The 26,132-nt window shown below is 35.3% G+C and overlaps 1 protein-coding gene across 1 annotated transcript in view; it reads right to left on the reverse strand.

The window, feature by feature from the left end:
- LOC134742498 (protein Tob1) overlaps positions 1–25,871 on the reverse strand; it is a 74,781-nt gene extending 48,910 nt beyond the window's left edge. The window contains exon 1 of the mRNA XM_063675715.1: positions 25,593–25,871. The gene's annotated coding sequence lies outside the window, so the exon portion shown is untranslated. The remainder of the gene's footprint in view (positions 1–25,592) is intronic.
- Positions 25,872–26,132: the final 261 nt, after the last annotated feature.

The raw sequence follows: 26,132 nt of genomic DNA on the forward strand, positions 1-26,132 counted from the left end.
CTTAAACAATAATTCCCACATAAGATATTTTTTGTAGAATGGGTTATGAAGCTTATACGACTACACGGTCAGAATATCTCTCGACAATAATGTAAATTATAAATTTATTGAAACAAATTATTATTTTGTAAGTTTTTCATGACCGAGGAACTCCCACGCCGAGAGAAAAGTTTACTATGGTGGTTATGAAGTAGTTGTATCGATCATGTTTAAAAATCGCCCGAGTCACTACTATATTTGTAGAATAGCAGCAAGATTTTGGAAACAAACAGCAAATAATGTTCTGCACAATTAATGGACATTTCTAGTTTTTTGCCAGTAACTGCACAAGTTATGGAAGAATAACGTATTCATTTTTCTCTCGATAATTAAATCAATTTCCAGCATAAAAAAATTAAAAAGTATGCGGTATTTCCAGGCATTCACAGAGGCCAATTCGAACTTTATTTAAGATGTCAATAATATATCATTTTGTTATCATTCGCCCGACCGTCTCGCTCGCTCCAAAACATATTTTAACTAGTACGAGCGAAACGCACACGCAAATTAAAAAAATGATATCTTTAATTACAAAGTTCGAATTAGCCTCAAGGTATATTAGGAAAGTATACCTTATGGCTTATGGCATTGCGTTAAGGTTCAATAGTTCAATGCATTAAGTGTCTGTCTTTATATGAAAAACGATAGCTGTCAAATTTTTATATCTATTCACAAAACGTTTAGAATACTGGATGCTGTGTCAGATATAAATAGACACTTGAAGTCTTACAACTATCTATTATGCTTGATCTGAATCTTACTGGTTAGTAAGGACCGTCCACTTAGTTATACTTCGAATAGCCGCCCGGACAAATTATAAAGCTAATTTCGAATTTTAAATTTTGACAATTCACGAGAAGAGTAACGTAACGTCAAACGATATGTTTGTCCCTTTTCAACGATCCTGTCATCCGATGCTTTTAGTAGCGGGAGCTGTGTGAGTGAAAAGACGCAAATGTCAGCAATTCTTACCGCTTGGTATTTGTCAGCGAGCGCATCGCGACATGAAACCAGTATGAACCTGGCCCTCGATTACGTATAATTGTAAGGAAACTTGGGATCAAGTTATATTAGTCTAAGGTCTAACAGTTGAGAATAAGACGTGCTCTGAATATACAGTGTGGAATTTTTTTATGGGCCCTGAAGGGAAAGTGCCTTAAAACCTTAAGTTAGCTCATTTTATTTTTAAAAAGAAACAAAACTGCATTCAAAGGTTTTTTGAAATTCGCTTGTCTCGCCTGGGAATCGAACCGACTAAAAATTCCAAACAATAAACACTCCCTATTTTATTCTACTAGTCGATACCACGTCGATACAGTTAATGTTAATGATAACATTTATTCAAGAAACATTAGGTCTTACACTCGTCTGTCGTACAAAATTTCCATAAAATCGAATATTTAGTACTCAAGAATATTTTTAGACAAGCAAAATTGAAAAAAAAAAATTAAAAACCTTTGAATGCAATTTAGGTTCTTTTTAAAAATAAAAGAATGTCTCCTTTAAGTAAAATGAGCTAACTTAAGGTTTTCAGAGAATTTCCCTCCAGGGCCCATTAATTTGATTATTAAATTATAGTGGTAAGTAAGCGCATTGAGTATGCACTTTTGTCTCAGGCGATGCCGCTTGGCACGATTGATTGTTCCTTAGGGCAAATAAAACTGATTCAGCCCGGTAGCCACGAGATCGTAACGCCCCCCAAAAGGGGGGTGAAAGGGTCGGCTCCCCAAGTCCAATCTATGCTATATTTCTTCCTGTTCTTAGCAACTAGGGCAACTTATATATCATTTTCGTATAATTTAGGAACGAGGAATTCATTTTTGAAAAAATTATTAGACCTTTCCATACAAAAAAATGAGTTGTTTACAAAAAATTTAAATGTTATGTAATTTTTTGTGACAATTTTCCCTGTTACAATTACAGTGTGGCGATTTGCACTAAATAAAAAAATGGACAATGTAGCCCATTTATTGTTCATTCTGGAAAATATCACTTTAAAGGAATAGCTGCCGAAACGCATGTCAAAAAAGAGGCGTTTTTTCTTACTAAGCGGCGTTTTAAGTTTCCAAGTTTTTATTCCTTACTTGTTGTTTTTATTCCTCACTTGTTGTTTTTATTATTTTTTCGCAACTGTGTTAAAAAACGTCGTTCGATACACGTGCGGAAATGTCATTCTTCACTCGTCCCGAGTCTTGCCAAGATACCTATCTCGGTACTCGTGAAGTAATGACATACTTTCCGCACTAGCATCGAAATGTACTATTTATTTCATTTGGGCACCAAGAAGTATGTTGGTAGTAAACCTTTTTGCGAGTAAAATAGTATGTAATAATGATTTAATATAATATTGTTAATTAACTAAAGTTTCATTATTGCGTCATTTCATCTCATAACTCTACTACCCATTGAATTGAATGACCTTTTTCACGTTTTCTGCAGCAATGCAGTCGACTGCAGCAATATTGAAGCGCGACATTGCTGTCGACTGCTACGGCAGTAGCCGTAAATGTCAAAATCAAATTTCCTGTCTGGATTTTGACGTTCATTTAAAATAAATAATCAAAGGGGATCATCGATTTTGGGCCCGGAGGACAAACCATCGCGTATATTATGGTACACTACACAGACGGTTACAGTAATTATAAACGCATTTGATTACGGAAAAAGATATAATATTGGGTGTAAATGAAACGGGAATGTATTATACAATAAAATAAATTATATCTATTATTAATTTCCGTAAATCACACCATCATCTTCCCATATAACCATTCCGGTCGCAGAATCATCAAAGTAGTAACTAAATGTCAGATGTGTCGAAACGGTGTCGTAACCGTTACTACACTTTGCGACTGTGTTCAGTTTTGGTAACTTAGTGTGGTCGCCGTGTGCACACAATGTGGCCAGAATTGTTTCAGTAACTAAGTGTCGTCGCCGTGTGTACACTTTTCGGTAACAAGGTGTCGACACATTGTGTACACTTTGCGTTCAGTTTGTGACCAAATCTCTACACAATGTGTCGTAACGGTTACTGAAATGTTTCGAAACATTGTGACCGCAAATGACAATATAAAATACCTATTGGAAACGAAGGTTTGTCAAACTGTCCATTAATAGCAGTGTTGCCAGATCGTCCCAAATAGGACGATTTTCCGTCCTTTTTAATGCCACACCGTCCCTTTGTCGTCCCTTCCGAACTACCGTCCCTTTTGGGCATCGAGCGTCCAGTATAAAAGATTTAATGCCATGTTGTCAATGATTGACGTTATGAAGTTCGGGTCTCTACCTTCTCTTAGCGCCTATCCTTTTGAAGGTATGCTTTACAGTATTAAAAACCTGTTACGAAAAGGGAACCAACCATTGGCGCAAGTAGCGAATCGCATACAAGAACTGTCGAAATTGAATATAGAGACTACTTGCAACAAATCAGATCCCGCCCTCAAAAACGAAATTTTACTGGAAACTGGTGAAAAAGTTTTTAAGACAGTCAGAATTAGTAAAAAATACTCGATATCTAAAAATAATAAGTTAATTTTTAACAAGCAGGAACGTCTACGATCGATGCTATTAAGCTTAGAATAAATTTAAAAGTGGAAAAATTACTGCCTTGGGTGAGACTTGAACTCACGGCCTCTGGATAGTGCAGCATAACGCTTTAGGAGAAACCTTTTTTTCTTTACAAGTGAGTTCTTTGATTTGCTTTGACAACTGCCAAAAGAATGAAAAAAAGATGAAGGTGTGAAAACTGTCAATGTGAGAAGGAATTGGATGTGATGGTGAAAAAGTAATTGATCTTTTCACAAAATAAAAGTAATTCTGCCATTTCTGCCCATCTATAACAAGTACCGGGTTTATCCAGGATCACGGAAGTTTTTTTAACGTGAATAGCCGACCCTTTAGAAATAAGGAGAACCGCTTTTTGTCGCGGGTAAGTCCGTTCCATATTCTATTTTATTATTTTATTGGTTTTCATTTCATCACTTTATTATAGCGTGGCCCTTCTCTTCGTCCGCAGTTTTTCATTTTATTTGGAGAACATATTGCTCCTACTTTTTCTGGACACGGATCACGGCGCACGCCATACCACAGTGTCCGGCATAGATCCCTGGTTGCGGCTCCGACATCCGCCTGACCGGAACCGGTATAGGCCTGGGCCTGTTTCTCCAAGCAGCTCACTCTCCTCTCTCAAGGGAAGTACCTATTTCCTACCTACCAATTTTAGGCAATCTACTCAACGTCTTCCTTTTTATATCTTTTATAATTTAAACCACTGTTAAATATTTATTACTCGCAGCCTTCACTCCTGGCTGATCCCCACTGGTACCAGTAGGCTTTAGCCATTTTTTATTTAATAAGATTGATTTCCGTGGCATTTTTATAAAATTGATTTCCGTGGCATTTTATTTAATAAGGTTGATTTCCGTGGCTTGTAAATATCAATATATATATCTTGTGGCATTTATATTTTTTATTTATTCCCAAAATTGCTACAATAGATACTCCAGCGCTCTGCCGAGGCATCCAGAGGCCGTGAGTTCAAGTCTCACCCAAGGCAGTAATTTTTCCACTTTTAAATTTATTCTAAGCTTAAAAACAATAAGGACAAGTGGTTTCTAACTACTGACAAAAATTTAATAGAAATGCAATACGCTACTTGTGTAGAAGGAAAAATAAAAGTCTTCGGCGGGAATATAAAAAACAAATATATTTTTTTTGAGTTGCCATTTAAATCATCAAACATAAACATATATGCCACAGCGCTCATTTATGAAAATGAAGAATTGAGAGAATATAATTTAGACGACATTAAATGCAAAGTTTTTGCTATGGATTGCAATACCGAAATGGTATTCTTTCCAATATTATCAACGCTTCGATAAATAAACATTAATTATTAACATTCTCTAAGCATACTTTTTTTAACCCTTATCTTGGCAAGGCTCAAAATATTTTAAAGTTTAATATTTGTTCAGTGGTTGACCATACTAAACTATTATAAAATAACAAGAAAAAAACCAGGGTTTTCCACTTTACGAGTTTTCGCCCGGGAGGCTATTGGTCATTAAAATCGGTTCGTGGCTCGCAGTCTATACCTATATATTATATCACAACCATACGTTTGTACTTATTTAATACTTATTTAAAACTTAAACTACTAAAACGAATTGCTGAGATCATTATACAGGATAATTAAAAATTAACGACTTAATTGTATTAGGTATTCTAGTGAGATCCTCATAGATAAAGAAAACATATTTAAAAAAAATGCAAGAAATGTCACGGAACGCTCACTTTTTGTATGTACTTTATATGTAACAATGTGTGAAAAATAAAAACTTTTATAAAAAATAACTTCCGGACACAATTTAAGAATCACCAATATAGTACCATGTTTTGTATGAAAAAAAGAAGAGCGTAATTACCTTTTGTATTGTTTTTGAGCTCCCAATATCCCCGATATGATATAATGAGGGTAGACAGAGCGCAGTCTACACAACTTTGCACCCACCCGCTATCTTCAGTCACCCGTGAATAAGATGCATGTAACTGCGTCGAAATATCGGGAGCTCAAAAACAATACAAAAGGTACTCACGGTCTATATAGGTAGTGAAACTAGCCGTGAATCATTCAAAACTCTTATAAAAACTTTTATGACAAAAACAAAAAATGGACACAATTTAAGAATAACCCGATTGCGTCGAGGAATCATTTGTATTTTTGTTTGTTTTATTTCCTTCTTGCTTCTTTTCTTTGTCATTTGTATTCTGTAGCAATTGGTTAGATCTGAAAATAAAGATAACTTGCGGTCACGTTGGGCAAAAAACTATGTTTAGTTTGTTTTTCTCAGGGCAAAAGGAACAGTATGCAAAATAGTAAGGCACAGAAATACCAAAACAAAGTCACAAATTTTTACGCAAATAAATCGTACTTTTTTGGTCTGTCACTATTATTTCTACGCCATTATAGCATATTTTTGAACCGCTCATACGAAAAGTACGTAAAATCGTACTAAAATGTGCGGTTTAGCCAAAAAGTACGATTTTAGTACGGTTTTGGGCGGGGTACGTTTTAAGTACATATGCTATTCAAAAAGTACGTAAATAAGAGGTACGATCTGGCAACACTGATCTGAAAACAAATGAGTACAAGGAGCCATTTTGCAAATCCAGTAACTTTGTTACTACTTTTGACATATGTCTACACAGTGTCTACACAGAGTCTACACAGAGTCGTAACATTGCGACTACTTTGTGACTGGAATTTTTCTCAGCCTTAAACCATATTTTTACATCATAAGTACCAAGTTTAGTAATATGTAAAGCGTTATTTTTATTATTTAGGTATAGTATATGCATCGGAGCACTAAAATTGCATCAAATAATGTAGTTATGAACACATGCACTGAGAAGTAAATAATTTCATTTCTGGCTAAACTAAAATAATGAGGTGGCGCGTTGATAAAATTACACCTAGTTAATCAAATCACTCGAGCAGTTTAATTTCCCATAGTATTTAAAGCCATAATGTAATATAAATGCAAACAATAAATACTTACGTCTTGTAAATCCTTCTTAGCGATGGCGTTTGTCACTTGTTTATTTTTATTTAAGTATATTTCCATCTGACAGTTCCCATTTGAAACGAACAAAATGAACGAATGATTTTGGGATAACTAGTCGCAAACTGGTAACAATGTGTGCACACGGCGACGACACTTTGTGACTGAAATGTGTCTGTGTCGAGCCTTCCCCATTTCGGTAACGGCGACGTAACGGCGACCACACTGCGACCGTTTTGTGACCGGAAAAGACGGTGTCGACGCAAGATGTGTCTACACCGTGTCGTAACGGCGACCGAAAATGGTTGTTAGGGTTTATTAGCATAGTATAGCTTAACGCTCAATTTCGCACAAACCGTGAGGTTTTCACTAAGGAGTTTAAAATTCTCTTTGCACTAAACTTTATGGTTGGTAAAAAAGTCTGTATTCTAATTTGGCACTAACTGCCACTGTCTGTCATTGCTATGTCATAGCGACATAGCCTCATAGCTGACATACGTGAGATATATGCCGCAATGTATGCATTGCGCGTTTTATCGGAGCTTTGCCTGAGGTGTGTTAAGTAAGCGCGCAATCAAAATTAAACATGCGTAAACAATCTTTACGCGTACCGATGAAACTGGGTAAGTTAGTCATGGGAGAATTAACGGTCGACCGCATCGCGAACTCTCGGCAGTTCAAGCGGACCGATCGTCTACCGCGAACATTGAAGTGAGACGGAGATATGGAAGTCGATCAAACGTTCTCTACAGTGAATCAGTACCCGTCAGTTAGTGCCTGCGTGGGTAATTTAAATAGCTTGGACGTCGTAATAATTATGGTTGTATTCCATACAATATTACATATACATGAGATTTTTTTTGTTATTACACTAACATGAGTAAGAGATTTATGAAGGTGAAACAAAAGTCGAGTGTCCATTTTCTATAAGCAACAAAAAAAAATCGAAACAAAAATGTTTAATAGTAATTAAACGGATTCATTTACGTTAGAGATTTTTTTGTAGAATATAGTAAATATAAAGAGCTTAATTAACATGTAATTTTTATGTACACATTAGTTGTTATTTTTATGTAAAAAAAAATTTTAATAAAGAAAGTTATTGGGGGCAGGTTTCTGTGCCAAGCTGGAAGAAAATATAAATACTTAATGAGTATATGCCTGAGAACAGCATATTAGAAAATCTCTAGTGTGGGGATTGATGTTTTGGTTTATTTCTCTCTTTTAGTAATAATTTGGATTTATAAAAACAAATGTAGATTTCTCATACATTTTGAACTGTGCGGACCGGCCTAAATTCGCTACTGTAACCGCTACTGTAAGTTGGAAAATACCTCGGTCTGGTTTCAGACCTAGTTTATATATCATTCACGTAATGGCTGTGCCGTATCGTGACTATTTTGACAAAATAAGAAGGTACATAGGTTTAAGTTAGTCTGTTTAAGTTTTTGGTGCTTCGTTTTTGGTATTACAGGTACCACGATGATGGCAAATAAGCATACTCATCCATAATGAGCGATATATTTAATCCAAAATTTATATAAAAAAATCAAGCGTCACCAAGTTTTCAATAAGTCTAATCAAGTATTGCAAAAACTTAAGCATATCGAAGAACTGAAATACGCCAAGTTAATCCCACAACGCCATATAATAAACCCGCCATAATCGTAATAAACCCCTGGTATTCTCTTAATCCGATTAAAACCAACGGCCCTGGCGAACGCGGCGTCTGCCAATATCACATTCATCGACCGTTGTAACTTTCTTTTTTTGAGAAAGAATGAAACGAAAGTCACGATGCCAAATAGGTAGCTAGTCTTCATATTTCAAAAAAATATAATTTTATAGTAAGTATTTTTAAACCCATTAGCGCCCGTTATACATGCTTGGGTACACCTGAGCTAGGGCGCAAAATTTAATTATCTATTTCATGCATTTTCTAACTAAGAGCTTCGGAAAAAATGTTTAAAAAAAAATGGTTGTCTATAAAGTCAGTTTACGGACGATAATTTTGCGTGATAACGTCATAAGACTGTCACGTCACGTTACCATGGAGATCTGTCCACAACGTGGCCGTAAAGTTACTATGGATATCTGTCCACAACGTTACCATGAAGATCTGTCCACAACGTGGCCGTAAAGTTACTATGGATATCTGTCCACAACGTTACCATGGAGATCTGTCCACAACGTGACACTTTTTCGTGCATGCTACCGGTGTTCATCGATTTATAAGACGTTATCAGGTCAAAAAGAGGACGTGCGCTAAAGGGCTCTCTACTGTAGTAATAAGGAATATCAAATGCATCTTAATGCGCTAAAGTGATTGACTATATGATTAAATCAATACCACGTACGATTATTAAAAAAGTGGCCCTGGCACTTAACGGCGTGTGCCAATGTCAGCCATTGATAGAGCTGGCTCAGCGCGTGACACGTTTTATTTATGACTCCGCTGTAGCTACGTAGTAGCGAGCAGCGGAGTTCCCAGCGCCGTGGTTTAAAACCGGGCAGTCTAAATAGTGGTTGTGACGTAAATCGTTGCCATTAATGAAGTGACATAAGGTTAATTAGTCGGGCCAAGTGCGCTCATGGGGCTACTATTTTCGACGATTAGAAGTATAAATAGGGTAACTACTTGCTTCTACTGAACATAAATCGTACTTAACAACACGGCTGCGATTATACGAGTATGAAGTTCACATTCGGATTTAAACTGTAGCTGCGTATAGTATGAATTATCTCATGATTTTTCCGGGCTCGGGCCCTAATAATCTGTTATTAGGTGGAGGATCTAATGTACCTAAGGTAGGTAGGTTTCGCTTTAAAAAAAAATGTATTGCAAATTTAAAAAAAAAAAAGGATATCTATAAACCTAGTTTTTCATTGTGTCAATAAAATACTAAAAATCATGGAGAATGGAAAATATTTAGAAGTGGAAAAACATTTTCTCTTTTTGTACGAGTACGTGGTATACTTTCCTCTTAAAATGTAGGGACAGCCACATGTGTGTTATAGCTATTTGTATACTGTATGTCAAATTTAAGCCGTTCGGCCCGTTCCGAACTGTATATAAAATACGTCAAATTAATATTTGACGTATCTCACAGTTCGAATCGGGCCTAATGGTATAAGACCTAATGGTCTAGAAACGATATGGATTAGATACGTCAGTGTCAAAAGTGACGTTTCTTCAAACAAAAACGTCACTTTTGACACTGACACATCTAACCCATATCGTTTCTAGATCTAATATTTGACGTATCTTAAAGTTCGAATCAGGCCGGTAGTCGCTGGTAACGTCACATTGTCTTGTTTTCGCAACAGTTAACAATAAAATTAAACATTGTAGAATATACGGAAAATCTTTAAGGAGCAAAAACAATTAAATGATCGACCGTTCCATATTTGTCTCGAACTTGACATTGAAAGTACTAATTGCTTACTTACAAATAATTCAAAGTGGCAGTTCTAATTTGAAGCATGTTATGTTTTAATTACCTGAAACAAAAAAATCAATCATTAGCATACTGCATGACTGTTGGCGCTCTTGCTTTAAAGTAGAAGGAATTACAATTATTGTAAAAATTCTGAATCATGTGACTTCAACCTCACGGTCACCTCTAATATCCCATTACATGGTTCGTCTGACGTGTACCCACTACTCTTAAGTAAAAAACAATATGAGTCTAATCATAATGACCCTGGAAGTCCGCGTCGTATGCCAATGTCAACCCATTCATGAACGCTGCTGCGCTCTGAGGCGTAACATGGTGTAATGAGTTCCCATGGATGCAAGCATGCAAAGTGCACACTTGATTGCCGTATTTTTGTAAACAATATGATCTTGATTTGTTTCTTGTAGTTACATACTTCGATAAGTAATCACCGTACATTCCCCTAGTAGATTGAATTAGGAAGCATCCTCGTTTTAAAAAATATCTATTTTGAAGCAGTATCCAGTGGCGGATTTGTAGTCTTGGCCACCTCCGACCCTGTAGTAAGTACTTGCCACCCCTTTCTCAGCACCTACATATCATATATAGGTTTCTAGTGCTAACATGAAACTTTATATAACCTATTAACAAATCACAGCACCATGACGCGCCCCATTGATAACAACCAATCAATCTATATCGATCGCCGAACATAACAGGTACCTACCTATTATTTTTAAACTGTGACGCATGTATACATAATTGTAGTGAGCTTTGAGGGCCGATTTATATCTTATAATCCAATTATACTAACGTGTATGATATTTCAACAAAAGTAAAATAAAGCTAGCCATAAACGTTAACATTTTAAAAAGCCTTGATAAATCATGTTAATTTACGTTCTACACTTCAATTACGTTCGACGGATGCATTTTAAGGCCGAGGGAAGTGACCCCATCATTCAATATCCTTGTTTGTCCCAACCGGCCGCATCTGACTGCGGACTAGATAACGCAGCACACGGATTATCTGCTGAGATAACTTGTGACGTCATGGAAACTGGCACGGTTAAACTGGGCAATGCGCACTTCGCGATTTTGGACGATGCTGTTTAAAAAATCATTCATTTGTTTAAGCACCTACATGATATTGATCCTTTTCACAATTCCCTGTCTAGTCTTAGAATGAAACTTAGACCTGAATTGTTTTAATATTTTAAGTATTGAATATAAATATAAATAAGTAAATGTATAAATGTAACTTGCCGGTTGTCCTACCTACCTAGGTAGGTATGGCTCATGTTTTTCTTTGATCTTCTTTTTATCTTTGCTGTTTAGTGTGTATGTTAACATTATGTACTTAATAATGAACCTCCAGGTCTGTTTCTTAAGTATGTCAAGTACATTTGTACTTCAAATCCGTTTGTATATGTGACTGTTTGTGTTCTAAATAAACTACAAAAAAAAAATCCTTTTAGGTTTTGTTCTAATGTATGCCAATGTGCATAATAAAGACCATAACGTCTGATGGTAATCATGTCTTATAATTATACCTTATACGAGTAGATATATTTGGGAAGTTTATGAACATACATCTATGTAGGTATACCTACTGTGAACTTTACGCGCGGTAATACTGTCACAATGTGGCATGACAATGGTATGGTATGTTGGTATGTTAGGGAAAACCTTGTCAACATTAAAAAAGAGAACTACTTGTGGGTTACTACTATACTTGTTAAGAATACTAAACGTAAAAAACCGAGTGCTTGATACTGTCTCATTAGTTTTGCCAGTTTCAACAATAACTCATATAAAGGTAAAGGAGTTGACACGGCTGTCATTGGAATTAAGATATAAAAATTATCACGTTTACCTTCTTTTAAAAGCAAAAACTTCGTACATGTGCTGCTACACAATGCTGCATTTTATTAGTGCATGATGAAATACAAGGTCTATTTAATATAATACATATATTAACAAAACAGACTTGACGATACGAAGACCCCAGCCGGCCTAGCCAAGATGACGATTGCTTGCGCTGCGACAACGAAACGCGCCGTGTCTCTATCACTCTTCCATATTAGTGCGACAGTGGCAGTTGCGTTTCGTTCGCTGCGATTGGCATGTTGGCAACGCGGCCATCGTATTGTTTAATTGTAAGCAATCGATCGTCACGAACTATGAACAATTGACTATCATGAAAACAATCCTAGCTCTAACCTACACAGTGTGAAAGAGATTCTTTGACCGGTCGTCAAGCGTGGCGAATCACTTCTGTGTACAATTGCACAACGTCGTTACAGCTAAACAAATAACTATTTCATTGTTTTTCACTGCGTCACAGATACAAAACAGATGGTTCATTGTCACAATTTGTTAAAGCATATTAGTATATTGGCTTTATATACATTTAAAGGTAACAGATTCAATGTAACATTTGTAATGTATCTGTGTGACCTAGTTGACCAACAGTGACCTACTTTTATACTTAAATATGTAACTATTTCGAGGAGTAACTGACGCGTTGCGAATTAGGTACGTAGTTGCTAATCCATATACCATAGTTAACAGTTCACTATCTACCCCAATCTTGTTTTTTTTTTCTCACAGTATTACCGTATTACGTTAATTAATTAAGACTTATTATTTCTGCAAGCCATTACTGGTTGAAAAAGGTGACATAGGTCAGGTAGTTCTATGTTCAAAATATTTAGCATGGGACAAAATATTAAGTGGACGCCATTTAGGGAAAAGGATCCAATCCACAAAAAGCTGTCAATAGAATTAGAACTTTTTATTAGGTATGTCGATGTATTTTTGCGAAAAAAGTCACGTTTCAACTGCGCATTTACCATTTCATTAGGTAGCTAAATACCAACTGATTCAATGTTTACCTACTACCATCTGTTCCAACAAGTGCTTGTAAACAATCTTCCATAGGTCTAGAAAATATAAAGAGGCATCGTCACCCCAATACGTGCAGTTGGAACATGACTTTGATTGTGCTTTGATTCAAGGATTAAACTATGTCAAAAGCGTGAGTAGCGCAGTCTGAGTAATACAAACTCGGGGATTTTGAAAAAAATAAATACAGTTTGTAACATATGGATGTAATAAAAAAACATTATACTTACCTATCTAAAAAAACTAGAATTTCTGTGAGACTCCATTTTGAAGGGCGATTTTGATAATTTGTCGGCAAAATCAATACGATACTGATTTTTACACAAGATTCCTTTGTTAAATAATTTACTAACCCAATTTTCTTTTAACTACACATACATAAGTGGCCTTACGTTACTTTCATAATTCTGGTCACGTCACGGGAGTCAAGCTGTCAGGTATTGACAAATTTTAAGAAATATAATACCAATGAGGATATAATAAGATAGAGCGGTACTGTCATAGTCAATTTTGTAACCACTGTAAATTCACTGCCATCTATCGACATACTTTAAAACTAAAAATGAAGATTTAAAAAAATACGTTAAAATGTATTTAAATATGGATAAATTATTTTTTTATTTGCATTAATTATTTTTATATGATTTTGACCCATGTTCTTTCACTGGTATGCGTTAAAATTATAAATAACAAACGAAACAGTCAACGCCCTCTATACGAGTGTAGGCCAAAACTAGTGGCGCCATCTGATCGAGAGTCAAATTTTCGTGATTTTCGAGGCACGTTTTTTCCTTAGACTGTATCCATCTATTACGGAGTTATATCTATCTTTGATAATACTAATAGGTACGCTTGTAGGCTTGTTTCTTTAACAACTTGCGGCGGTTGTCATTGTCGATGTCGTCGCGTGGAAGTATTTGCCGTTGTCGTTTGTCGCCTCCGTAGCTTCAGTCAAGACAAATCAAGTCTAATCGAGCCCTATGTATCGTTTAATTTACGTTCCGACTGAACATCTAGCGACCTTCACCAAGGAGGAGTTTTTGCCGAAGAGTGTCAAGCTCCGGCGGTTTCGCGGCTCCCTGACACTACGGGGTTGCGAACTGCATCGCCGCCATAATTATAGTGTTTGTTTTTAGTTTTAAGATAGGTATAAATTATCTATGGGCCAATAGTTGCCTGAAAATAAATATTTTCATTTTATTTACCTACTTGTCAATTTTCGACAGTGATCGATATTTCCGGCGTTTCTGACGGATATTAAATTTTCAAATTATCTGAAGTTCTAGGCTGAGCCGGGTCAGATGTCAGAAACATGAATTACTTTTATTTTTGATAAATTATCTCAATAACCAAAATAAAAATCAATTTAGATCAGAAGCTGTATCCACCACGTGTAGTAAAAATAAATTGGATTCGTATTGGATGGAAAATCAGGATTCGCGGCGCCGCGCAGTTACTCGTGATATTAAGTTTTAAGAAATGGGGGTAAAATCAATTAAAAATAAATAACTTGGGATACTACCCAAAGGGTTTATTTTCATTTTTAGTTTAGATTTATTACATCATGACTGCTTCTAGGCCCTAAGGGGTTGATTGATAGTTACAGTTACACAGTTATTGATAGTAATACATTTAAATAACTTAAGACAACATTACATTGAGTTGTCATTAAGTTATTTTATTTCTGAGATAGACAACATCACCTGTCAATCCCTAAGTAGTCCCAATGTTAGAATGTCTGAAATCAGCAATCCAACTAAGTGAACCGGGATAAATGAGTCACTTGGTGTACATATATGCGTCTATTGAAGATATCTTCGAAACGCAACATATTATACTCGTAACTATTATAGCTGTCTACATTAAAAGCTCGGTGACCATACTTTGAACATACTAGAGGGTTGCCAAAGTTCTAACAGGCTCCGTTTAGAAACATATCTTTAATAGACACATTTAACCCAATTGACGCATTTTCTTTTCACCTTCATTTAGCTTTCACAATACTGCATCGCTAACTGCAAAGAACATGCAGAAACGTTATTACAAGGCTTACAATCGATATACGGTTCTAGGTCAAGCCTAACATTAGCCTCCCTGCCAAAACGGGATTAGCCTAAATCGATCGCTGGATTCACCAGACGGTTTATGGATACCTACAGTCTGTCTTCTGTGACCAACGATTATGTTTATTTAGTGTATTACAAACATAAAATCTAATATTACGCTAAAAACTGTAATAGATGTCATATATAAAAAAAAAAGTGACGAAGGCCTCCAGTGGTGAAGGCCGGATTCGAACCGGCGTCTTTTAGCTATCACGGCTAACGCCATGAACCCCTAGGCCACCCTCGCCACGGCGGTACCCGTCCCAATTTCTCGACTAAAAAAACAAATCAAAATATTTAATAATATAATTTGTTTTGTTCCCAAACTTGTTCTAATATTACGCTGTACGATGTGATAGTAGTGGCACACTTTAGCCATAAGTACCTATAGTAAAGAAAGTAATTAAGTTTATAGCACATCAGAACATTCGTGCATCCAAAATAAAATACTAATCTTAGTCATTAACAATCAAAGTCATTGATCTCTGTACTTATTTATGTCAATAACTTGACTAACTAAGCTTTGGAACTCCAATGTTTCATTATTGTGCATATAAATACCGATATATAACTAACTTGAAAGCTTTAAATAAAATGTTGACTTGGACAAAATGTAAATTAACCATTATTTAACGTAAACAAGCTCTTAATCAATCTTAGTAAGACCAAAAAGAAACAATGTTCTTAGTGACAAATGTGCAACATTTCGAGCGTGACTGGATGATTTCGTGTTTTAATTTTAACTAGAAATGAAAATAAATACATAATAAAATAATGTAAACAATATGTCTTATTTTGAACGTAAGAAATATTTCTGGAGAAGACACACATGCAGCTTGAAAGGTTTTTAATAACAATAATAACCTAAGCAGTGAGGCGTCGTTACAATTTGTTGTGACGTAGACTATTTATCAATACAGTCAGTTTTTTTATAATTATTACACTTCTGAATTATGACATAACTATTATACCACGAGATGGCGTCGTAAATATCCGCGGAAGTGCTATGACGGCATATCGTGGGAATCTTGAACGTCTGCCAGTAGAAATTGGAAAATTTATACTAAGTGTCCCGTGTCGTTGGCATAAGAAGCTCTAGCTAGTATAGGTATTATCACAGGAGGTTATAAATGAGTAGGTAACTAACTTACCAGTCTTGTGCTAAGATATGCTGTTTGTTCCCGCCTGGGATACACATTACACACACAGGGTATTCTGAAATACCCTGAATTATTTATAATATGGGACCAAAATCGAAATAAATAATTTCACCCATATTTTTCATGATGTGTAGAAATTTTGTTAAGTAGATATTCGCTTATTTTCTCTTGGTTATTTTAATTCTGCCCCTAAAATGGAATCCATGTTAATACTCGTATTTTAAACCATATTCAAAACCATACGAACATATTTTCCCGGTGAAAAGATATTTGATCTTGCTGATCACGACTACATCGTTCCAGGAGATGCAGAGTAATTTAAGATTAATTTCATGGCCAGTAGAGTCGATTATCGCCCCGCACGTGTTTCCGTACGGCAGCACGCAATCAGGATACAATGATTAATCCCGACGAATGGGCAGACACAGTGAGCCGTCGCTCGTGGATAACTAACCATGAACGCTGTGTGCGCTTGTGAGGCATGTTAAATTCGGGGTCTATACAGGCTTATGTAAAATCACTATTAGGTAGTAGGTAGTACGAATACTTTTACACCTCGAACTACCTACTGACACTGATTTGCTTACATAAAGTAATTTAATTTATTTATTCTTCATTTCTCTCTCAATAGGCGTTTGCAGGTATGGGAAATGAATTTATTGGCTACCTTTACGTAACAAAGTTACAAGCCAGTTGAAATAGTAGCAAAAATACAACCGTTAAATACAACGGGAATAATAGGAGTAAAAAATGTTGCATTTCTTGATAAGAATTTGCATCGACTTATTAAATACGTATTTATTTTGTGCGGTATAAGATAAATGTAAAAATAAAGTAAAATGCTTAACCTTCAGGGTATTTTCAATATAAACATTTTATATTGTTCTGTCTGACAGTTCAGTTTCAGTCAATTCATTTTCTTGAGATTTTCTTTTTCGCTGGAAGATTTTAACGTCTTTCAGGTTACCATAGAGACAAAATCCTCATCACTTTGCAGACTCGATGCTAATTAGAATAATAATACAGGTAGCCGATTATTTGCTTTAATTATATATAATAATAAAGTAAGGCATGAGGCAGAATATTCTGGCTTGATCAACGGAATAAATTATAGGGATGGTTGAATGATTGAATTAAACTAATTTAAGTCGCTAACGGTTCGATAACTTTGGGAGTTCTCCAAAATTAATTCTAATTTGAATATTTTCGACGGGAGAATAAACTATCTCGTCTTGGCGGGGGCACGGCCGTGCCCCCAGATTTTGAAGGTATTGTTAAGATATTTTAATCATTATACAATTTAAAATTAAAATACAATTTTAAAATTAAATAAATTAGCAGTTACCTAAAAATACAGTATAAAAATAAATTAGCCTATAAAGAACCCAATCATAAAAAAATCAATTTTAACGGTGCTCCGTAACATTGCTAAATGTATTTGTAGAGGTCTGGCAGTTATTTTTTCACCGCTGCCAGCAAAGCACCGCTATCGATTTTTTACAACTATACAAGGAGCTTCCAATGCAGGAAGTTGCCCGCGATAACGATTAAAGACATAATAACTGTCATTTTAATTCACGTGACAGCTGCAATGAAATTGAAATGAAAGATGAATGAAAATAGTATAGGTTTGTGAAAAATTATTTAATTTGAAACACTGGCCGCTTTTAATCACTAGAATATTATTCTCTTTGAGCTGAAAATAAATTGACTTATAAAAAATAAATAGCGTTGTGCAATAAATAGATTCAATGTTACATTTATGACCAATACCAGGGGTGCGAAACTCCTCGCTTCGGGCAAACTCGGCTCCGTTCGGCTCAGCATTGCCCCGAGCAATTATTAGGGTTGGCACAACTTGACGTCCCTTTGCGTGCACGACTACAGGTAAAATAATGACTTGAATTTTGACAGACCTAACTAGCCGAAAGGGATAGTGCCATATATTAGAAAGGGACAGCATGATTCGACTCTGAACTGCTGTCAAACTTCGGTTTTGTAGGAAGAATAGGAAGATTCCTTTCTGTACGGTAGAACTATTATTTATTCTGTGCCAATACGTTGTTTTTGGCTAGGTTCGTTCTCTAGAGTTGGCTTGTTTTCATTTTCTTGAGTACAAACAAATAACATTCTTGTTTAATATGTTTATTAAAGCTGCAATGCCTACAGTGTCACTTACTTTGAGAATGTTAGGTAATTTAGGCAGCTGTGTAACAAGGTCTTTTGATTGCCTTGACTTTTATTTACACTTGCAGGGAGGTTCAATTAGGGTTCAACTAGGCTATCACGTACTTATTAGCTCTGCGCCATCTATTATTATATTTTAAATGCCATTATAATTATATTATGCCATTATTATAATATGTTTCTATCTGTGGAAACTTGTAATTGGCTCACTGCTTCTATGTTATTACCTAACGTGTTACTTCAGCTGTAAGTTTTCCTAATAAATAAAATAAAATAAAAATAAAAATAAATAACGACCGGTCTGGCCTAGTGGGTAGTGACCCTGCTTGTGAAGCCGATGGTCCTGGGTTCGAATCCCGGTAAGGGCATTTGTTTGTGAGATGAGCACAGATATTTGTTTCTGATCATGGATGTTTTCTATGTATTTAAGTATTTGTATAAGTATTATATATATTATATCGTTGTCTGAGTACCCACAACACAAGCCTTCTTGAGCTTACCGTGGGACTTAGTCAATTTGATTAAGAATGTCCCTATAATATTAATATTAATTAAGCGCTAAATGTAGCATATCGCAAGTCGTAGGTATATGCTTTAGATAAAAATTATGTCCATATTGTTGTTATAATTCCAATTTTAGTCTAGAATTAAACGAGGTACAAATTATATATATATATATATCGTAAAACAACCGATGAAGCATCGGCCTACGAAAAATGTGTTTAGAAATACACCGGTTTTTAGGGTATTATTACTTAACTGTTTCGTAACAGGCGTGAATCAATAAAATAAAGCAATTCATTCAGCAATTGAGAAAATAGTTGTATCGCGTGCTTATCGCGTCATCTCGGACGTGTTTTCGAACGTACGGTGATATTCCAGTCACGTTATATTGTTTTGTAATAATTGAAATAATCCTTACACATTTGGAAAGTAATGATCTAGTAGTTACTTAGTTTGTATTTTTGTTTGTTGTTTGTGTTTTTGTACAATACGGTAAACGATCAACTTGCAATTAATTCAGTTCAATGGCTATTGTTTATAAATTTCTGTTTCCATCATGATATCCTATGGTTATATTATAAGGTTATAGTGTTTTGCGACTCCATTAATTACAACGTTTCAATAGCAATTAATGCTGCTAATATAACGTAATGACTATTAAACTACAATAACTAATTCGAAAAAAAATATCTGTCGCTTTAATTCGTAACTCTTAAACTACATTAAAAGCAAAATTGTTAAAAAGGAAAAGTCAAACAAAAAGTGTACCTAATGAGGAAAATGCCTTAGCGTGGATCGCGTGACAGCGAGGCCGTAAATTATTCCGTGGTAGGGTAAACTGTCTAAAAGGTATCATCGAGGCTATCGTCGTTCATAAATTTTGGTGTTCAAGTTGACTAATTGCTATTGAATTTACCTATATACTGTACCTAAGTATCTTGAGTGTATAAAATTGGTGGTAATTGGAATAAGCTTAATATAAATTAATGCATGTTCCAAATAAGGTTATAAACATACAATGGGGTTTTCGGTGCCAGAATGATTTGAGTAAGAGTAACCAGACAATCAGACAGGTTAGTCTGAGAAAACAACATATTAAGCCTAATGAATAACGACCTCACAAAATGATACAATTTTATTGTTACCACACTAGCTCGTAAAGACCCTCCTTATTTTTCAAAAACGGAAGAGAAAGTTGCATTTTATCCACAAGAGTGGCAAAGTAATTAGATCCAAATCTTGTGTTAATTTCTGATCTCGGCGAGTAGAATTGAACTTTAAATGATGATTTTGAATGATATGTATAAAAAAATGTGCGTTTGGATTTGATTTGTAATGTTTTACAGTTAGTATTTTCGTAGCATTGGTGTGGTGAAGAAAATTGTGTTTCACTTGGTAGCAAAGTTTGTTATAAAAATATATTTATTTATTTATTTCATCTTTTGTTTAATTAATTATTCATTAGGTAGAAACCTGCTAGAATACATTCTGTTTTAAGTCAATACCTAACTCTTTGGGTAATGTCAAACATTCCCGCACCGAAAACTCCAATGTATGGTTATAAATAGCGACTAAGGAGTTATGGTTTAATTGCAATTAAATACCTAGTGTAGTTTTCATGAGACGCACGGTCATAAATTATTGTAATAGCATTTTAAACTATTCTGTAATATTGTTTTTTCTTTACTATTATGAACCAGTGAAAATATCCATTTAGATAACAGATTAGAACATGGCCAAACTCTCAATTAGTATCTACTTATATATTATATACAAATATATATTTTTTAAATTTTATAAAATTCTCTTTTAACGTCTATAACAAAATCAAATGCTCCTGCTTTCATCTTCCATTACCTGCTAGATATTTTAAATAAGCATCAAATAAAGCTCGAATAAACGTGAAAGCCTTTTAAATCCGAATTGATCGAATAAAATAGCTACCCAAGTTGTGAATAATATCAAGTTGAAGTTTTTTTAGTCCGTAAATTGCCATTTGTGTGGTTAACCCATGTTTTGGTAATACAAAAAGACTTCAACAAAGACAGGTTAAATTGTATTAAAACGTGCAAAACTATTCTTTATACAACGTACCTACCTATTACTGAAGATCAGAAAAGCAGCGTAAACGGAAGACGCCTCGCCGGGTCGATTTCGGAGCCCTTTGGTCACTTTTTTTTAAGTTGTATGACGTCTATTTCAGTTTAAAAGTTATTTAATAATTAAGTTGTTTCATTTGGAGTTATTGATAATATATGGAAATATTCAGAAAAATAGAATGTGCATAAAAACTTTTTTGTATGAGTCTGAAGTTGACTGCAATCAATCCGTCATACAACTTAATGAATGGCATTAGTATAAAATCGATAGCAGTGATGTTAATTACGGTACACGCAGGCAGTGTTCATTAATCTTCGAGTAGTAAATAGTATTTCCAATGATGTTCAATCGAGATTTTAGATCGCTATCAATTGAAGCTTAATGACTGAATTTTGAACTTCCTATTAAGTGTTTTGAATGATTCACGGTTAGTTTCACTAGACTTATATTGACCGGGATATAGACCGTGATTACCTTTACCTTTACCAAAAGGTAAAGGTAATCACGGACTATATCCCGGTCAATATAAGGTTAATGAACTTCGTATTATCAATATTATTAGTGGTATAAAGATAAATTTGGGATCCTCGTACATACAATTTCTAGTTTTAAGTATGACAAATATTTTCGGTTTTAAACTTTAGTGGCTGGCTGGGTTACAAAAGTCTGCCACAAATCGCATAAAAGAGTACTTTGAAAAAGTTCTACTTGCCTCGTATCAATATAAAAATAATCATGAATAAAAAAGAGATCGTATTAATATTTACAATTAAATAGTAGTGGTGTATGTGAAACAGTTTTTGTGCATCGCAGGCGTCGTCCGCGCTGGCGTTGACTCGACCCGGTGATGCCAGCCGGGGGTGCCTTGACATCAATACGTGGCCCATTATGTTATGCCATTAACAAGCTTAATAGTGACAGCCGAAAAATACGATTTCGGACGAGTTTGGCTACTGTGTAAATTGCCAGTTACGGAATTGAAGATGTTGGTACGTTGTTTGAAATATTGTTTCTAGGTACACAACTTGTTTATAATTTAAAAAATAACCAAAAATAAAATTTAAACAAATATTATCATATTATTTGTGTTGTTATAAACATGCATAAAGTAATATTGCATACAGAGGAATATAATAATAAAATAATTCTTACTATAAAAGTATTTTTAGCAAAATTAAAAAAAAAACAACCTACTGGACAGAGTAAATCGCTTTAAGTTTTGTATGAAAATGAGTGTTTACTTTCTCTCTTCTGATTGTGAAGATAAGAAAAAATTTCGGGGTGTATAAATGGGCAGATTGAATGAATGAGTAAACAAATGGTTACTTAAGACGCCGTAGAAAAGTGGGTATCCATTGTCAAATGTCTGGCTTGGCATGTATAAACAATATTAAATTGACTGTCAGAAGGGCTATCAAATTTAATATATAAATGAGCATCAAGTTTGATGTCGCTGTTGTTTTTTCAGTCGTCATTTTCGTGGACTGGTAGACAGAACACAATGTACGTAAATTCAGCTCGATTGATTGATTTAGGATAACAGCCATGTCACGTATGTTTACAATTACGCGTCCTCGCCCAAGGCAAAGTGTGTCAATCAATGGTTACAGACACACAAAAGGTAACTACTTGTTTGTTTGTCATTGTTAAATTCTCATGATGATAACAAAGTGTTCAAATACCTACTTGAAATGGAATATTTGAACTTCAAATATTCCATCAATGGGGCTTTTGGGAGCCACTAGAGTTATTTAGAACTGCTAAAATTTTTATATCTTACTTATTTCATTTTGTAATAGTTTGACAAAATGCCTCATAATCATGGATGTAAGTAAAGGGAGGATATCTACATATGGCACCAGGCGCTGGATCGTGAGCCATCAAATATAGGTTCCGGAACCTATATTGAGTAAGTCGTACGGTTGACGCCAATGTGTCAAGATTGTCACAATCATCTACTAAATATTGCCTGCATTTTAGTTTTGTCAACTATGAACGTCACGCGTCTATTATTAATGGTCATTGCTCACAATATCATATATTATTCGAAATTAAAGCCTTTATTTTCAATTATTCCTAATAGTGCCCGGATATTTAAAGTCCTAATATAAGGTTGCTACAGTTCCAGAAATATAAAAAATCATTTATTATTTTATCTTTATTACTACTAGTCATTCGGAAAACAAACAAGGTAAAAAATAAAGCAAAAATATTTTTAGGACCTAGTTAAAACTAAGCTTTGTTTTGACTTTCAAAGACAATAGCGAGGCACTGATTTTGGCCAACCTTTGTTTATTCCGCTCCGAGCCTTCAGTACAAACCAATGTTCCTTTTTTATCTCGCGATTTAGGAAGTGGACGTGGGAACTGCTGGACCGTTGTCTCGTAGAGGTCGCTAGTTTGGCACTGAATCGGAAGAGTGCCTTCTTTTTACGTACATTTGATAACCTTGGAGTAATACAGAAAAACGGCATTATATCAACGCCTTTGTGGCATTGACGGAATACTTGTCGTGTAATTTATGTGCAATAACTGGAGTTTTACTATAAGGAGGTACGCACGTGTCAAGTCTTAGATTTACTCATACCTACATTTTAACAACAATATGTAAAAACATAGAGGATATAATAGGATAGGGCGGTACTGTCATAGTAAATTTTGTAGCCACTGTAAATTCACTGCCATCTATCGACACACGATTAAAACTAAAAATATCAAAAAATGTTTTTATATATGAAATAAATAATAAAATCATTTAATCCAGGTTACATTGATCCATAGGTAAAACATACATAACATTTTCAATAAAAATTTGGTATTTATGGATTTATAAAATATGGTTTTTTTTTACTGCATTAATTATTTTTATATGATTTTGACCCATGTTCTTTTACTGATATGCATTAAAATTGTTAAATAACAAACGAAACCGTCAACGCCATCTATACGAGAGTAGGACAAAGGTAGTGGCGCCATCTGGTCGAAAATCAAATTTTCTTGATTTTCAAGGCACGTTTTTTACTGTATACATCCATCTATAACGGAGTTATATCTATCTTTGGTAAAAGTAACATAATTAAGACAATAAAACATACCAATATATAGTACCTACCTACTAATTGGATACTCACTATTATTCCGCATATAATTTCGATTTAATTGATTAATTTATTCATTATTAAGGCTTAATTAATTATTAAGAAAAAGTGACGAAGCCCTTTTTCTTTAATATATGACATCTATTACAGTTTTTAATTTATATATAGTAGTAACACTACTTAAAAAAAAAAAACAGAAATCAAAATATTTAATAAAATAATTTGATTTGTTCTCAATCTTGTTTATTAATATCTGAGTAAATGGTAAAAAGAAAGTTGGTAGCGTAGCTGCGTAATTTTAGTATTTTAAAATCTTTACTTGTACCCATAATTGGAAACATGTTTTCCATGTAAGTACATGCAGATTTCAGCTCCGAGAGTTAATTAAAGTTTTTCGCCATGGATAAAATTGGTTGTCGGTTGATATAATTTCGCAATATGTGCGATAAGAGTTTAATAACCGTTTTACGGCAACTGCTCGGCGGAAACCGATAAATGAACTGAAAACTTTAGGTAGGCAACGTAAAAAAATAACAAGTACACAAGTAAATATTTTAAAATAATACAATTTTATGTATTTTATGTATTCTTAAAAGAGAAGGATCAAAACCAAAAAATCATTGAGTTTTATAAATATGTAAAATTTATATTCCTAATGGTTTAGGATATCCTAAATAAACGAAGGAAGCATCAGTCACTGTTCTACTCGTTATACTTAATATCATAGTTTTGCTAGAATATAGAAATAGAAGTACATATAGTTAGAATGCTATATGTAGCTTCTATTAAAACAACAGGTTTACTTTACACTAAGCTCTTGTCCGTATTTAATTATTTGGGCCGTAAGAAAGCTAGCCATTCATTGACAAAGTATCGCAGTTTATTCGATAATAAATGAAAGAGCTATAAAAATAAATGTTGCCGGTAGATGCAGCGCGTACAATTATACGGCCGTGTTGAATGGAAGCTGTCCGAATAACTGCCAAGTCGCTAATCACTTGCTTCTGATTTAGACGCGATCTGTAGGTCATGATCATGCCCATCATCAACGCAAACACACCTGCCCTAGCCACTTTGATTCACTACTTTATCATAATAATATCTCATATTTAGTAAAACAGTTTTAGAGTGTTCACCATCTTTAATGTGATGTGGGATGATTTAACCTTGTTTTAAGAGCGTACCACTTACGCGTTTAATGTGACTAGTCCGTTTAACTACTCGTATAGTATCCCACGGTAAAATTAGCATGACAATAAGAAACGATGAGCAGGTTAGAGCCTTGGCTTTCATAGCGTTATCGCATTAGCCATTCCGAGCACGTGCCCATAGCCGTGAAAACTCCCTGATCCCACGTGAGATCACAAACACTAACGTAAACTCCCAATCGTAAGCGCAGCGTAAACGCAAACAGATGCGGCCTTGAACGGAGACCGCTCGAAATACGCGCCGCGTGGAAATAGCCGTATGAAAATACTTGCACGTGACGTTACGTACCTCGCGTATTGCTGCGTGGAGAAAATCGATGGTGCTTACTCGGCGACCTGCGGCCGACTGAGCCACTGTGTCAGGAGTTCGCCCCGCCCGAGCCTGCCCGCCTCTATCACAGAGTCGATATAGAAAAATATTTACACATTTATCGCACTTCAACAAAAATACTGAACACTGAAAAAATTAAATCGGTAATAGGTTGCGTGTTTATCGTGTCTGGCGCTATGTTGTTAGAAGCGGCGCGTGCGTTCAGACCGGAGTGGGGCGGCGGACTGGTCCGGTGCCGGCTCGCAGGCAGCTCGGCGCTGCCTCCCCGGCTCCCCGCGCGCCGCTCCCCCCGCCCTGTGACGTCGGCTTCAGCCCGCGCGGTAGAAATTAGCAGCTTCCTGAGCGAGGGTCGCAGATGTAGGTCACGGGGACTGGGCCTGCACTTGCCCACTCTACCGTGCTGTTACACTTGACAAGTTTAAGGACATAGCATTACGATTACGGTCGTCTTTGGGGCCTATTGACCTGAAATGCCGGTGTCTGAACAATGGGCATTCA

This window comes from Cydia strobilella, chromosome 6 (genome assembly GCF_947568885.1).
Source record: "Cydia strobilella chromosome 6, ilCydStro3.1, whole genome shotgun sequence".
In the NCBI taxonomy this organism is placed as follows: Eukaryota; Metazoa; Arthropoda; class Insecta; order Lepidoptera; family Tortricidae; genus Cydia; species Cydia strobilella.